We start from the raw sequence: 12,234 nt of genomic DNA, 5'->3' as shown, positions 1-12,234 counted from the left end.
ATATATATATATATATATATATATATATATATATATAATTTTTTTTTCTTCTGACAGTGCATCCAATTTTTTTTTTTTTTACTAAAAAATATGCCACAAGATAATTCTATGTATTTGGTACCATAGTTAACTCATGTGTTTTTGAACATTCTTTGATAATTCTTTGAAATGCTTTGTAAAAGCCTATGAAAATACAGTGTTAATATGTTAATTGTTCAGTACCAGGACCACATATAGTATCATGCCATTCCCATATAACATGGTACAATGGTACATCTTGAGTATCATGGTACACCATTGTACAATTGTACAATGGTACATTGTGTGAGTTTATTGATAGCACCACACAAAAACCAAAACATGATTATATGACACATTGCCACTTTTGGCAACATTGTGAGATCCAAACAGTTAATTAATTGCCATGGTACCTCACTGATTCTAGGGACATACTATCCAGGTATGATACAGGGGTGTTGATGAATCCCAAAAGACAATGTCTTATTGATCATTTGAAACAGGTTAACAGAAACGTTTCTATCACAGAAATGCATGTAGAATATAAAAGGAGAGCTTTAAGGGCTAATGCATCCACTGCGCCAAACATGTGAGGTGGAGCTTCGTAACAGTGTTTGCACCCCCATTTGATTCAATTGCAGCTGCCCTTCTGTAGTAGCCTCCTCTTTCCAGCACAGCGCAGTAAAGCAGCTGCAGGTCGATCGGTGGAAGTCATTCACAGAAAAGGGATACAGCACAAGAGACCTACGCAAAGCGGAGATTGCGGTTTATGCGTTGCGTTTTACGCACGGTACAGTTTACTCCAGAGGAAGAGCATCAGAAGGTAAAAACACTCTCAGATATCATTACCTTACCTTTAAATGCAGTTATTTATAGAAACCGCCTCTAGTGTTCTTGGAGTAGGATGATATTGTGAAGTACTTTCTGAACTTCTGCGGTCCAGAGTTCTGCGGGCACATTATCTTAGGCTACTGACTATCAACATTTCAGCGAATCTCTGAGATTTTTGATTTATTTTTTTAATCTGGGAAGAAAACAAATATAATTTAATTTGTTTTGTTTTCATTAGAAATAGTAAGAATTGTCCGATTTCAAAGTATGTTTGTAATAAATATTTGCCATTGGGTTTGCATGAACAAGTAGCATATTTAGCCATTTTGTTGTTTTTTAAATAATTAATAAAGACTTCTGGTTTTCTAATAAAACCTGGTTTATGGGCATATTTTCTCTCTTTATTGTGATAACAAAACCCTTATTGGGAATATCATGTTTTTAAACCTGTCCTCTTCTCTCAGTTTTATTAAAGAAAGCAAAATGTTCTGTATAAACAGTATTCAGTATACCTTTATCCTGGCGCGGAATTTACTCGCTGCTCACGTTCTGTTCAGGATCCGAGGAATTTTGCTTTGGAATTGAAGCGCTCAGGCTCCAAGTAAAACACGCTATATTTCACTCTCCTTTATCATCGTTTGGCATTTGAAGGACATATTTTTACTTTTCATCGAGAATAACCCACTTTCGCACAGCACTTGCGAATAAGAATCTCAGAAGAGATGGAGGGAAATGTTTAACATCTCTCTGCTGCACGTAGGCTATTTCAGGTGATTTCGTTGTTTTCGCGCTACTTTATAAGCCTTAACATTAAAGCTATTCGTAGGCTAATTTGTTTGTTAGGCTAGCTATTTGAAAAGCACAACCGGTATTTATATAGGCCAATTTATTATTTATTTAAGAATCTTGAGTCGCTATGTTTGTGACTGAAGGAAAGCTATACTGTCAGTCATATAGCTTGGCCTGTATGTGAATGATGCCCATGGGCAATGGTGATTGTATTCAGAAAGGTAAAGAAGACAATTTAATACAGCTTATACATTTTGTTCATAGGCACATAGGCTACAGTACAAACAGCAACCATAAAGTTTATTCTATATAGCGCCTTTCTACAACTTAAGCTCGCTTTAAGACACAACACAAAGTCGCAAATGCAGGTAGTCTACAATCAAAAGAGGCAAGACCAAGGCTATATGTGAACATGTAGGCTAGATAAACAGTATCACATCTAATGACAGTTTATTGATTTTCTAGGAGGGCGTTGAACTTATTATTGTGGGTCATATCTGCAAGACACATGTTTGTTGGCAGTTTTAACTTCTCTATTTTCAGCCTCGCGCATTTTTATAGTGAGCTCAAATCTGTTCTTCGGCTTTGTTACGCTAAGTGGCTCAAATTGAATTTCTCTCTACGATAAAACCTAGCCGTTAAAAAAAAATGATTTCATTTGAACTCCACTTTTCTTTTCACTGTCGTTTGAACAGAAATGATTGCATTTGGTTTTGTACATGATGTTTAAGTTATCTTGTCGAACCGGAGAGCAGGTGTAGTCTACAGAACACAGATTGCAGCGCTGGTCAAAAACGGTAGGGGGCATTGTCGAGTCTCGCAGCCAAACACACTCTCACTAGAGATGGCTGATAGCACACACACGCCAATGTTTGAGAAGGAAAAATCACCTGTTGGCTTGATACAATCTCAATCAGGGGCGTTAAATCTTGGAAACTACCTTCCTGCTGAGCTTTAACTCCAATCAAACATATGAAGCAACTAATCAAGGTCTTTTGGTTCATCCCAGCACAATAACAACAACTTTGTTGAAAACGCTGTAATTTTAATGAAAAGCAAACGATTGAGTGGTACAAATCTGTTCCAATCCTTAGATTTCACATTGTTGGCTAAGTAGGGATAAATGATAGATGCATTTGATGTTCTTTTAAGCTTAAATCAAAGAGCTTTTATGTATCAAGATGTGCAAGCTCGCATGCTCTCCCAGGACAACATCAAGGTCTGATGTAAGAGTCAAGATTTATCAGCACATTAGTTTGGAAAATGAAGGGGCTTGAAAGGAAAATCATTATGGATCCAGGCAGTGTTGGGCTAGTTAATCAAAGAATGTAATACACTTCTCATTACTAGTTACTCCTTCCAAAAGTAATATTGTTACTTTACCTATTACTTTCTGGCCACCATAATTAGTTACTAGTAACTAGGCAAATATTACCTTTTCTTCACACCCCACAGAAGTTGTAACAGTGTATCTTCCACATACGATTCTTCTAGAATGTTACTAACAACATATTTCTGACTCACCATTTGACCAAAGTCCATATTGGATTGCAGTCGGAAGTTATTACAAACACTCAATAGTGATTGATAGTGACATTCAAGTAGAAGTGATGTATCAATCGCATTAATTGTCATGTGTAGCTTGATTTTCAAGGCATCAAAAATAACTAACTAAGCTGTTTTATTGATGTTATTGTTTTGTTGGTAATATTGTTAGTGAAATCTTAGTAATTAGTTACTGCATTGGAAAAAAAAGAAGCTTTTCCTCTTGGGAACGAGTGTGGCTTGTTTTGAAATTCTTTCACTCAATTTCATCCTTGATACAGAGTGAACAAATCTTATGATATTTCCCCACTGTTAAACCTTGAGACCCCATTGTCTTTCATTTAGAGTGAGAATAAATAAGGTCTGGTTTAGTATGTTTATCTTGACTATCCTCAGGGGGATTTGGCGATATATTAACCCAAGCTTACTCATTCTAGTCAAGCACCGGCTGTCCGCTTATTCTTACCCCAACACCCCTCACCACAATGTTGATATGGATGTCTCTTGGAAAATGCATCTCGGTGGTTTATTATTAATGATGCTTGCTGCTCGGGTTCTTGATCAGGATTTCTATAGGTTCAGACTGTCAATTTCAAGAGAAAACCTCAAGGGGGTCCTTATAGCATGACTCACTCTCCGAGGTCTGACACTCCACAGTAGATTGTCATTACTCATATGATGAAGGAAGTCTGGCGCTATTGTGTGTGTCTACGTGTGCCTGAGGCAGCTTCTGAACATCTCTCTTAACCAAAGAGGCTGATTGTTTACCGGTCCACTAAAGGCTTTTGTGTATGAGTATTAATATTCATATAGTCCCCAACCCCCACCACTACCACATGTGTCAGTCGATTCATATGTTTTCGTAGTGCATGAGGCCTCGTCTTTTCATATGTAAAGTAGGTTTTCATGTGTAAAGATCTTATGAGATCTCTTGTCAGTTTGTAAGTGATTAAGTAGTAGCCTCATCTGGACGTCGGTTAGTGAGTGACATCCATAGAAAGGAGGCCTGAAAATGCAAGGAAATCTGATCATTTGCATTTGATATCATCATAAATAATTGTAGCACTTGGGAAGCAATGACTTAGTAGCCCTTATCAAAGTTTTAGCGATGCATATGTAAGATGTGCCATGTGAATTATTTCTGATGTGGAGTCATCATTTGAGAGGGGACAGTATAGATAAAAGTTTAATGGGAAAGAACTTGATCTGACTGGCAGTAGACATGACTGCATGGAATAGAGTGTCAATGTCAAGTGTACTTCTGTCTCGTTTTGGGGTCAGTGAGATGTCTGAACTTGAAAATTATGTCATTTTTTGCTCACCATTCATTTGCTCAAAACATTCTTTTTACTGTGGAGCATAGAAGATGATGTCTCCATATGTTTTAATATGCAATGGAAATCAATGATCAACACATCGATTACCAACCTTTTTTATGATATCTTTTGCATCTGCAGAAGTTTTAAAAACACACAGCTTCTGAATGTCGTGAGAGTGAATGATGACAGAAGTGTAAAGTCATAAATTTATAAAGTTCCCTCTTAAAAGCTGTCTGCAGATTCTTCATGCTCATAATACAGTTTTAAACATTCATTAATGTCTGAAGAAGCATTTTCTCTATCGTAGCACTTCTTCATTTTGAATATTAGATCTCCTCAAGGCACCCAGAATTCATCTTTCTGAATTATCCTAATGATATCTTCCATAAGAGCTGGTCTGCTAATATGTTCCAGCTACAACGCGTGTGTGCGCTGTGCCTGAGTTTCTAAGTAAAAGATTTTAAGGAGCCATTCATTAGTCAACACCATTCAGGTTCTTCAAAACCATCTTTATTATCACTCTTTTTTTAGCTTCTGAGAGAGAAATTGCATGTTTAGTTCTTGAGTGTTAAACTAAAGTCAGTCTAGCCGCTGAATCTTACTTTTTGTATGCACAGTGCTCTTTTTCAAAGCACTTCAGAGGGGTGTAAGGTAACTGCCAGTGTAGGCTGACGTTTTTTAACTTGACATTGCTTGATTTTTTTTTTTACCATATTTAAAGGACGGTTCGTAACAGGCTCTACTGAAAGTGGTGTTAGTCATATAATCTTCTAGTCTTTGATGCTGGCCTGCGGTTAATTTATCCTGAAAATGATTCTTTATTTGACATTTCCTTGCATTGATAACAAGCCTCCACAAGCTTCATGTTTTGCAATCGTGGCCTGTGCTTTACTTAACCCTAGAAGACCCAAATATAGAAAAAAAACCTTTTAAATGTTGTGATTGGAGGCCTCTGTTACAGATATGTGTATATATATATATATATATATATATATATATATATTTTACATTTTAATCTGTTTTTAGTAAAATGTTGTAATATTACAACATTGGGCTCTTTGGGTAGCAGAATTTCAGTGATTTTACTCACTGTCTGAACAAATGTAGAGAACATCTAAAGCAGAATCTGTGAAAATATACATAGTATATATAATAGTATAATATAATAGTAATTTTCAAAAAATAAGAGAGATCATACTAAATGCATGTTATTTTTTATTTAGTACTGTCCTGAGTAAGATATTGTGCATAAAAGATATTAACATTTAGTCCACAAGACAAAAAATTGCTGAAATTATTAAAATAACCCCACTCAAAAGTTTGGGAACCCTTGGTTCTTAGTACTGTGTTCTGTTACCTGATGATCCTCGACTGTCTTTCTGTTTTGTGATGGTTGTGCATGAGTCCCTTGTTTGTTCTGAACAGTTAAACTGAGCAGCGTTCTTCAGAAAAATCTTGATTCTTCAGTTTTCCAGCATCTTTGCATATTTGAACCCTTTCCAGCAGTGACTTTATGATTTTGAGATTCATCTTTTCAGACTGAGGACATTTGAGAGACTCAAACACAACTATTTAAAAATATTAAATCATTCACTAATGCTCCAGAAGGAAACAAGATGCATTAAGAGCTGGGGGGTGAAAACTTTTGGAATTTGAAGATCAAGGTAAATTGTACTTAATTTGTGTACCGGGAAACATACAAGTATCTTCTGTTGCTTACGAAGGGCAGAACTAAATGGAAAAAAATTGTATTTCAACAAAATAAGACAAATTTGGCCATCTTCATCGTGTTCAAAAGTTTTACACATATTAATAATCAATAGAAAAAATATTTTATGCATTTAACTTACTTGAATGTAGATTTATCAAGTCCAGTAAGACAAGATGGCATTCTTCAAGGGAAGTTTGCAGGATGTGTGAGTTTTTTGCCAGGTAAATAGACCTATTTTTAAAATCTAGCACCTAATAGCATTGCAAGGCTGAAGAATAGGGTCCATTAGTTGTGTAAATGTGGTCTTAGAGAAAAAAATTACAAATACACTCTGTTTTTATGTAATTAAAGAATCTGACAGTGGACCACAGTCATATTCTTTTTGGCTGTTTTCAATGTCATTAAGTGACAAGCTGATATAAGATATAGTGTTAGGTAATAGGGTTTTCTGTCTGCCATTCCATAAAAATGTTTCATGCCACAAAAAAACAAAAATAAAAAATAATAAATTTTGCTAGTAAATATATATATATATATATAGAGAGAGAGAGAGAGAGAGAGAGAGAGAGAAAATTAAAGCCAGAGCCATAATTAACTTGACTATTCAAAGAATTAGCATAGTTTATCCCCAGTGGCTTGTCTGGCGGAAATGCGACACATCCTGAACCTGTGCTGCCATTGGTTCTTAAAGAGGAAACTTAGCTTATGGCGTTCCCATGCAGTCTTTGAAAGGGAATAAAGGTTTTTGTGTTGTTCTCTATTTTGAGCCCCTGATTGGTGTGAATTGTTGCTTTTCATGAATCGCTTCATTATTATTCTTGCTATCAAGGGGTGGAACAGATGAGTTCGGTGGCCTTGGCTGCTTCTCAAGAATATTGTAGGAAAGCCCTGCTATCTTTTGTTTGTTGAGGGGGTAGGGATGGTGAGGTTTGTTGAATCAAACGTATTCCCCAAAACAGTTCAACTGGAGCTCAACTGGAAAAAAAAATCATGCTGATGGATTATCATCTTGGTCTGTTCATTTTTGATAACAGATGGTTGCATATTGTTTTCAAATGTGCAACTGTCCGTAGTGCAACCCTTCTGAATGTCAGAAACCTAGTGTGGATGGATGGCTGGGCGCTACTCGGTCTGTGAAATGCGATCTGTGATACGGCTGAGCTACTCGCTGTCTGTGGCCCTAATTAATACTTGATGTGATTGAAGGCGCTCAATTTGTCTGGAGTCTTATCTTGTCAATGTGTTTGTTGTTTTTTGCCGAATGTCTTTCAGACAGACGGCAGCTGAAATACAACAAACAATTAGGTCTTGGAACCGACAATTATGTCCTATGTTGTCATGGAGATGTTTCTACACAAATCAAGCGAGACGCATTGCTCACTCTTGTGGGTTCTAATTAAACGAATGCTATACTTCCTTAATCCCACCTTTTTCGCAAACTAAAAATCGTGTCCATATGAGGCTGAAGTTTTCTCTCAAGAGTTCCTGTCAGCTCCTGAAGCCAGAGAGAGGAGTGGCGAAGTGTCTTTAATAAACAGAAAATATATCTACATGAAAATGCTTCCAGTTTGAGAACTCGAGTTATTTGTTTGTCGTTTGTCATAGTGAACGGTGGATTGTCATTTTAATATTTGTAAAGCTGGTTTTCTCCGCCCCGCTGTCAAGGGAGGGATGCAGTTGTATGTAAGCGGACGTGAAGGCATGCATCTTTTCTTTGGCATTGTTCGGTCGAAGGAGGCTTCAATGAGGAGACAGGGAACAGGGTAGAGACCAAAATGCTCCCACAGTTGATTTGCCCATTGTGGGGGAGGAACACTATTCCCATTGATGGTGTTGTTGGTGAAGCCCCCAAAAGCTGGAGAAAGGGGGCCCATTCAGTGCAATGGGTGACCCTGCACAACTATGGGAGATGGGTGTTAGTGCTTTTGTGGAGCACGGTGGGAACATTGTCCCCATTCTAGTGATTTAATACCCCAGGTCTGAAATACTTTGCTATCTCCTCTAAAATGTTCATTTTATGTCCTATATCTTTTTCACAAGGTAAAATGTCTAGTTATAATACCACTCATTTATTATTTCTTTTGGAGAAAGGTGAATGAGCAATTTGCAGTCAAATGATCTGTGTTATCCCATAGATATGGAAGATATTTCCAGCTCTGAGTGAAAAATAACCATGAGATAAAGTTTAAAATAAGACATAAAATCACACTGTGAGTGATAAAGTCATGACTTTGAGATGTCAAAAGTTAGCTTAACTTTTTTCACTCCCAAGCAATAATTAGCTCCCATATGGATGATTGTCCAGCATTAGTGTAAATAAGATGCTGTTGTTACTAGCTTAAATACATTTCAAAAAGATTCACCCTAGTTCAGGTGCATAGTGAAGCTTTTCCAGTAACAGGGTGTTTTTCCAAGTAATGTGACAAAATGCTACATCACTGTTTAAAATGTGGTGATAATAGAATGTTCTCTTAGAATGTCTCATATTTAAGCATTCAAGGCCCAATTCATTTAGTGGATCTGGTCGTTTGGTTAAAAATTGAGTCTAAAAATAATGTTACAGAAAAACATTATGCTAAATGGTTTTGATTATATAAATTGGGGTGTTTTAAAGTTAAATCATATGGTAAATTATAATTTCTATGCTGTCCCCTCTCATTGTCACAGACAGTCCACTGAGAATCACTGAATGTGTTTGCACATCTGATTCTTATCACAACCTCTCAAAGAAACAGAGAAATCAATTTCATTCACCTTGGCTGAATAAAAGAACGGGTTATTATTTAGTTTGACAATTCTTTCTTTCATCCTCTGGCTGACAGTCATGTTCAGAAGTGTATGAACTCTGATATTGAATTTTGATAGGTAATTCGAAAAGGGCACAAAAGCCCGGCATATTTCCAAAATGTAGATTTGAATGGAATGCCTTTCAGATCCGAAATGACAGAGCATGTAAACTCTGGCTGTAAAATGAGATATTAATTGCCCTTTGCTTTCAGTCACTTTTGAATACAGCGAGGCGGATGAACAAAAGGCCTTCGAATGGAAAAAGCCACCAGAGTCACTTATCAAGTGCGTTCAAGATACATGCCGTGGATCGAGCCTCTTATCTCTCTGGCCTGAAGTGATCTTCCTCTTGGGGCCTTGCCTTTCTTCAAGACGTTGATCCAATATGTCTTACACCCCATAAAGGTCTATAAATTTCCCCCTTGAGGGAAAAAAAGAAGATCAGACTAGGTTTCCATAGCCGTTGGAAAAGTGAGTCATATTTGACCTTATCTTGAGTCAAGAAGTGTTTAAGTGTACCACAGATGCTTCGAACACAAACAGGCTTATATTAAGTTCATACCTACAAGACTACACTTATATTTTTGCCTCCAACTTTATCCATTCTATAGTCTATACTCATACATTTACTGTAGAACTAAAAACGTATTTTCTAGTCTAGTCTTGCCGTTATGTAGCGTGGTTGGTTGCTGTTTCTATAGTGATAAGAAGTAGCTCTCGGACTCAGGACACAAAGGTCCATGTCAAACACATTGACAGAGAGAAATCTTATTCAACAATGATTAATGTCCAGTCAAGATCAACATAGAACCTCCAGGGACCGCCCTGTCTCCATGAGTAATGCTAATCCCATTTTGCACTCATCATCAATAAATAGTTAAGTTTGTTTATGCAGATTTATGAGTGATACTGGTGAGTTAACTGTGTAGGGAATCTGAAGGCTCAGCTTTTGCTGCTAGTTTATTGGAAATAGAAAAGAGGGAGATCACTTAGTGGTGTAAATGTTGGCACATAATTTTATGAATATGGCTTTACATAATCTATTACAAAAACTAGCATGCACTCATAGTGTGCATACTGTGCCCCCCCCCCCCCCCAAAAAAAAAAACAACAACAACGACAACAACAATCATTGAGTAATTGACTTCAATTAGTGAATTACCATATGTGAACCGGGACCACAAAACCAGTCTTATGTGTAATTGTTTTAATTGAGATGTATACATCACCTGAAAGCTGAATAATTAAGCTTTCCATTGATATATGGTTTGTTAGGATCTGACTATATTTGGCCAAGATACAAATATTTAGAAATCTGGATTCTAAGGGGTGCAGAAAATCAAAATACTGAGAAAATTGCCTTTGAATTTGTCCAAATGAATTCTTAGCAATCCATATTACTAATCAAAAGTTAAGTTCTGATATATTTACCGTAGAAAATTTACCAAATATCTTCATGGAAAATGATCTTTATTTAATATCCTAATGATTTGGGGATAAAAGAAAAATCTATATTTTTGACCCATATAATGTTTTTTTGGCTATCGCTGAAAATGTACCCCAACGACTTAAGACTGGTTTTGTGCTCCTGGGTCAAATATTAGTGATATTTAAGAATGATTTATGCTTGTTTTGTGAACTGAATCACTAGATTCATTGAATATATCTAAGCCAAAATAATGATTCAAACTGGATTAGTCCAATTTAGGAATAATTTATTTTGAGGTGGATCAAAAATAAAAGAGGTGGATTTATTGAAAAGATCAAATTCAAAATTCATCTCATTCATATTCTGTCATGAACTCTCATACTTTAAAGGTAGTGAAATATAAAATATATGTATTTTTTGTTGTTTTTAGATGATCAAGTATTCAATTTTACATAGCTCGTGTTTAGTTTCTGTCATAGTTCTCATAATCAGCTCAGCTAGATTGGTGGTGGAAATAATTTTTCTTGTGAAATTACAATTGTGAGCACACGTGGTTAAGAGGTGACCCTGTCCCCACTTCCAGCTTTCACGTCTGTGTCCTTGCAGGGTAATGAATAATTTCAGGATCTGAATATTATCCTTGGGCTGGGATGGTTTTCTGCTAAATGGCTTTTCTTAATTCGCTCCAGATAACCTGTAATGGGGATTTCAGTAAAAAATCTATAAACATAGATGGATGACTTTGTCCTTGTTTTGCCATTAGTCAGGAGCAGCTCACAGCGGTCCTCAGACATTTGGCTTATTCTCATGTGACCCATATGAAAATTCCTTCAGTTTTCTTGGTACAGCTTGTCCTGTTAGCATGTAGGTCAGTCAGTCCACATTCTGCTTTAGTCATGTTGTGTGCTGCATACTGTTTGATATGCTATATTTATTTAGTAGGTAGGTAGGTAGATAGATAGATAGATAGATAGATAGATAGATAGATAGACAGACAGACAGACAGACAGACAGACAGACAGATAGATCACACTTAAAATCACACCATAAAATTAAGCCATTATTCATAATTCACAGAATCACCTCTGCATTAATTTTAGTTATGCTCCTTAAAAATACCACTTAATCGTTCTATATATATATATATATATATATATATATATATATACACACACACACACACACACACACACACACACACACACACACACACACACACACACACACACACACACACACAGGCATATATATACTACTTTATCATTGTTTGTTTTATAGTCAATCTAACCAATATATTTTTTAATATATGGAAGTCATAATTCATAACTTTCCAAATAATGTTTTTAGCTTCAGGAACATTCCTATGCAGTATAGAGAGTCAGAGATGGAAGGATGAAAGGCTAGTGAATACCAACCTTGTAATTGCAGTCATGTAAGAGAAGCCAGATTTAGTTTTACTTCGTTTACTGTTAATTCTCTGTAGTTCACTAAATTGCAATCTAAAGTGCTACTGGCCCTGACACCCTGACTTGCTTCTAGCCTTAAGGAAAGGCAGCAAGCACAGGAACACATCCTAGGAAGAAAGTGGCATAGTAGCAGACTTGTGTAAATCAGGCAGGCAAAATGTTTGATGTTTTAAAGTAAATATGTCTTCTTACAGACCTCCCTCTTCTAACAGTGCTAGGCCTTGGACAAGGGCTCTCATCGAAAGCTTCCCAGGAGTGGAGTTTAACATTTTTTTGAGGGTTTGAGGGGGATACGGACCTGCATGCTAACACAACGCACTCGAACTACACAGGCACACA

At 36.5% G+C, this 12,234-nt stretch overlaps 1 protein-coding gene across 4 annotated transcripts in view; it reads left to right on the top strand.

The window, feature by feature from the left end:
- Window positions 1-666: 666 nt before the first annotated feature.
- The window catches only part of LOC127965342 (semaphorin-5B), a 126,492-nt gene continuing 114,924 nt past the window's right edge, over window positions 667-12,234 (top strand). For 2 of the 4 annotated variants that reach the window (XR_008155286.1, XM_052566113.1), the window contains exon 1: window positions 673-841. The gene's annotated coding sequence lies outside the window, so the exon portion shown is untranslated. Of the gene's footprint in view, window positions 842-12,234 lie in introns of all 4 variants that reach the window. The other 2 variants (XM_052566115.1, XM_052566114.1) reach the window with 2 other exon arrangements.

Source organism: Carassius gibelio, chromosome B9 (assembly GCF_023724105.1).
Source record: "Carassius gibelio isolate Cgi1373 ecotype wild population from Czech Republic chromosome B9, carGib1.2-hapl.c, whole genome shotgun sequence".
Lineage (NCBI taxonomy): Eukaryota > Metazoa > Chordata > Actinopteri > Cypriniformes > Cyprinidae > Carassius > Carassius gibelio.
This window is presented reverse-complemented; position numbering and strand designations above follow the sequence as displayed.